Genomic DNA, 5,663 nt, shown 5'->3' with positions numbered 1-5,663 from the left:
CAGAGATGCTTGCGCCATCTATAAATATCCCAACGTACAGCATTGTTTTAGCTGTCACTATAACCTCAGATCCCTCGTAGGGTGTTAAGTAGCTAGAGTCTTGGTAGAGAGCAATGCTTCCTAGCAGCTGTCCAGTACCTTCCACATCTATATGCACAGAGCTGTAACGGCAAAGCAGATTAAAATGATTCTGCATGATATCAAAACAGCTAATATATATATATATATTAAGAGATATTGAAATGTCGTAGATATATAAGATAACAGAATTTTGGAATGACAAGCTTTCGGGAACATTTCTCCGTTTCTCAACTCATTTCTCAAAGCATTTCTGAGCAAAACGTCATATACGTGTATATATACCCCAATTACCTTGTAAAAGGTGTTAAGGCTGTATTGAGAGAAGCTTGCATATCCAGTGGGTATATACAAGAAAATGTTATGCTGACTACATCTTCTCCCCCAATAGTAGAATTGACATCCAGGGAAATGTAGACAGTGTTTTTGTAGATGACATGCGTTTTGTTTTTCTGAAATTAAGTCAAGTCAGCTGTTACACAGAACAAAGAAAATAGTTCACTTTGCAGTTAAAGTTACAAAATTAGATCTTTGTGAATCTTATCCTAATTTACCCATATGTTTTTTTTCCTATATGAATCGCAACATTCTTAATATTCAGTGACTTATTTTCCTGTCCCCCCCATTCATTCTACTTTAAATGCTCATTTACTCTTATTTTCCTTCTTTTACTGTCTAACCCTAATAACACATTCTGATCTTAAAACCTTACAATTTCCAAATACTGTCCCTCCTTTTAATATATTTCCTTTCTTTCTTCTCTTTTTCTCTGCTCATCTATCTGCATTATTCTAGCCTCTCTGTGCACTTCCACAAAAGGGCAGAGCCACGGGGCAGTCCCTATCTATTCTGCCAATCAGAAGAAAGGGTGTGGCTAAGAGCTCAGCCCTTTTGCAGAAGTTCACCAGGAAGCCATGTCCACTGAGAAGCAGATGAGGAAAGAAGACAACAGATGACAGCAGATGAAGAAAGACAGAAGAAAGAAGAAGAAGAAGAAGAAGAAGAAGAAGAAGAAGAAGAAGAAGAAGAAGATGCAAGAGCAAAGTGGAGCTGTGTGGCAAGGAGAGAGGGACACAAAAGATGTGGGAGGAGAAGATAAGGAAACATTCAGAGAAAGTGTGTGAGAAAGAGAATGAGAGTGTCAGAAAATGTGAAGGAGAGAGCGTGACTGAGAGTAAAAGAACCAACAAAATTCAAATGAAAATGTGGTGCCCTTTGCTTTGTTTTCATTTGTTTCATGGGAGGTCCCCCCTAGTTTTTGGAAATTTTTAAAAATTGACAAATTTCATACTCGCACAAGTCTAGTTTATAATAACTATTGTTTCATAATATATATTTAAAACACCTACTTTATAGATGCATACTTACCAGTAACTCATTTCCACACACGCCTGCTTTTGGTGCAGACACCACTGATATTATGTTTGAGGCATTATAATCTTGTGAGCCAATGCAGCTACCGTTTGCGAGATGTATGTTCTTTTTATTTAAGTTAAATTTTTCCAGGTGGCATTTCCGAAAAGAAGCTCTCATTATATGGGCATCGCATGTCAAAACAGGTCGTAACCCTTCAATGACTGTAAATAAAATAATTGTATTGGGAGGATGGGATTATACGCGTTCACAGAAATTCTTACAAGAGCAAGAGGGATGGCGGAATAAGGAGACCCTGTCAGACAACTTCCCATTGTCAGACAATTTTCAAAGGGGGGAAGTGCTCATTTTGTCTTACTGCCAAGGGAGGTGATGTAGTGAAATACATTAGATTCCTTCAAAATGGGTCTGGATATTTTTGGAAAGGCATGACATACAGGGCTATATAGAGTTAATATTTTAGAGGAATTTTTTACCCTGAAGGCAGAATTCGAAGTAGCTTAATTAGGTTTTTTTTTGCCTTATTTCGGATCAAGAATACGAAGGTTGGGTAGGTTGAACTTGATGGACTTAATGGACTTAGGTCTGTTTCAACCTTATGTACTATGTAACTACGTACACTTTATCAATGTGGGCGATGTAATAAACAGTGAAAGGCGGTGACATGCAGATAAGGCATAGGTTAAGTCAGCTTTTGATTACGCATTTATATTGGCTCCCTCTTCTGTATATGCCTGCTACTTTATACATAGCTCTAAGCAGACTACAAGGTTAGAAATGAAAACAACAGCCAATGCAAGCCTCACAGCTTTATGTCCAACTATGAAGACTGGCTCACTAGTAAGATACACTTAAACTTAACTTTTATTGATGATAGGTTCAAAATAACTAGTTTTGCAAAAATTAAGAAAAATCTAAATGATGTGCTAAGAAATATAAGTGGCCAAATATAACAGGTATAGCAACATGGGAATTACTACACTAAAAAGGAGGTAGCTGGTAGTGGGGAATAGCCGTGGTCCCTCTAGGCAGGGCTAGAAACTGCCTCACATGAAGCTGTACTGTAAGATTAAAGAGCCGAGCGCACTACAAAAACAAGGTTGTGACATGGCATCTTTCTTGATGTGCCATCATAATAATAATTGTTATGCTGCGCATGTCATGTCGTTTTTAGAGCTTTGTTTTACGTACCTGAAGGTTCAGCTATACTTTTGCAATGGCAGCCGAAATGGCCACTAACAAATCTGCACTCTTCATCATCTGCACATAAACAGGAATCCATGGCTGTTGTTGGATCTGTTTGAAAATAAAATGTAAATATTATATCTTTCCGATTCACAGAACCCTGAAAGTACTAAATATACACATACAGAACCAATGTAGCTAGAGAAGTAGGGTATGGAGTAAAAGAAATGGCTACCCCAGGAGACATTGGTAGCACACTTCTCTTCAACCCTTCTGTGTGTATATTAGGACCCAATGTGCCTCATATTTTAAGGTTTAAATTAAAATATAACTTGCCTGTACAATATGCGGAGTTGCAGCTTGATACTCCTTTTAGCTTATACACGTGGTACCCTCCAGAACAAGCCTTAATTGACACATCAGTTGACCAATAGCAGCAGTTCCAGTAACAGTTTGTGCAAACAGTGCGGTTTACAATTCCATCTACAGGCTGAGGATGCGAACCATGCAGCCACATTTGACCGTTAGTTTTGCAACTATATGAGGATGGACAATATTCAGGCATTCGAGTTCCTCCACTTCCTGTGAATCGATACCATCCATACAGGGAATAATCACATTTAGAATAATAATAATCATAATAATCATAATAGGATGTGCTTCTCCAAGGTTGGCTAAGCGTGGTGTAGTTTGTACATGGGTCCATACAGGAATATGAGCCATATGATTTGATACATTCCGTTCCATCCCCACAAACATTTATTGTGCATTCATTGAACTCGCAGTAAAATCCGTCTCCGAAATAGTCAGAAGGACAAAAGCAGGAATAGGAGCCAACGTTATTAATGCACGATGCTAATGAATGGCAGTTGTTCAAACCAGGTCTTGCACATTCATTTATGTCAGCGCATGTTCCGTTTGACATTTCATACCCATATGGACAGATGCAGTTGTATGAGCCATATGTGTTTTTACATATACCGGTGTTACAAGGGTAAGACCAATACCAGTTGCTGCATTCATCAATATCATAGCATGTGTAACCATTGCCTTCAAATCCATCATTGCAGACACAATTACTGCCAAATAGATTTTTCTTACAAGAGGCTCTGGGGTGACATTTTGAGCAGGTATCTGTGGCTGAATAGAAAACATAAATACATTTAATCTAGTAATATGTAGCATCAGAATAATGAGAATAGATTAGATTAATGTCAGCATGGACCACCCTTAACTTAAATTTAACATTAAGATTAGAGATCAGGGACCCTAAAGTGGCAGCTACGTACATGATAGGTGGTCTGCAAAGAAGTACCAACCACATGCCACCTAGCAATCCCTGCAGTGTTTATTCTATTTACTGTAGAGGAGGATATTTATGGCCCCACTCACATTAGAAGTACTGGGTGTTTAATTGTACATGCAAGACTAATGCTAAAAAGGAACATTTTCATATTACATTTCCAGTTAAATGCCAAGGTTTCCTCTATGCAGACTGATCTGCAGCTTCTCACACAAAAAATAAGATAAGTGAGAGTTTCTGTTACTATAATAAAAGTTTTCACATATATATGGAGGTAATGTATTTTTACTGGTTTAGTATTTGTGCCATTATATTATGTGATGGATGTACAGTCTGCCCTAAACTAGGTTTAACCCTGAGCCCACAAATAACATGATACGATGCATTTGCCCATGTAGCATGATTGTTTTTCCTTATGTTAGACTCAAATCTTAATCAGTCCTTGATCTTGTCTTAGATTCAGGATAGTTGTATGCCTATCCCATGCATGTTTAAATTCCGTCACTGTATTATCCTGTATTTATGATAGGAAGCTGTTCCAATTATCTACTACCCTTTCAGTAAAGTGAAACATGCCTACATTACATACATACATACATTATAAGTATTTAGTCTTTACAGCAGGAAAAATGGGGCAGACGGAATGGGCCATGTGGTTCCTATCGGCCGTCAAATTTTGTTTTTGCATATTTCCATGTCAGTTGAGTATTTCAAATTCAACTGGAATGCCCAATGCACTCAACATTTAATAAAATATCATGTCTAAATGGAATGCCTGGCAACTGGATAGACTAACGAACTCTTAAACCAAACTGAATGGAGCCATTATTCTGTGGGGTGGTATAGAAAAGATCAGCCACGCCAATAGAATACATAAATAGCAGTTTCTGTACAGATGCTCAATTTGACAATTTTGAACAAGAAATTCAAGAATCTACTTCACCCTTTCCGGTCCTATGTCATTGTATGAAACTTTTTTTTCCATAATCTTCATCAGTAAAATCACATTCAGAATCACCCTGTACTAATAATATGGCTAAATCTTCTTTATAATAGCGACATCTAGTGGTCACTAGTAAATCCGACACTGGACCACAAGCGGTAAAATATTTTGTCGGATTTACTAGTGACCACTAGATGTCGCTATTATAAAGAAGATTTAGCCATATAATTAGTCCAGGGTGATTCTGAATGTGATTTTACTGATGAAGATGATCATGAAAAAAAGTTTCATACAATGAAAAAATGTTGAGGCTAACATAATATATGGTTTTAGAATAGTATTTATTAATTGTTTTGTCGTTGTAAGAAAAGATAACTGTTTTGTATAAAAATTAAAAGGAAAACATATGGGACCGCAAAGGGTTAAATGTTAATTTGGCATATTTGATTAGAAATGCAATACAGAAACATTAAAACATATCTGCTAATTAAAAGGTGAGCAAAATCTCACATAAAAAAAACCATAATGAAAATTAAAAACTCGCGTTTACTGTTGGCTGTAAAATAAGAGAGAACAAAGAAATTAGTTACATTGTACAGAGTACAACAACTGTTCTCTGGAGATTTATGTTTGTTAATAATATCTGGGGGGTTTAGAAACAAAGTTCAGCACTTTTCATGGCATTAAAATAAGAGATTTATTTGCAACCAATTTATACTACATACATATTCTCAATTAATTATGAAAGCATGTTATGGAATGAGCATACAGAGCGTGAAA

The sequence above is a fragment of the Sceloporus occidentalis genome, unplaced genomic scaffold (genome assembly GCF_023333645.1).
Source record: "Sceloporus occidentalis isolate IW3139 unplaced genomic scaffold, rSceOcc1.0.p SCAF_213, whole genome shotgun sequence".
Taxonomy (NCBI): domain Eukaryota; kingdom Metazoa; phylum Chordata; class Lepidosauria; order Squamata; family Phrynosomatidae; genus Sceloporus; species Sceloporus occidentalis.
Note: the sequence above shows the minus strand (reverse complement) of the source record.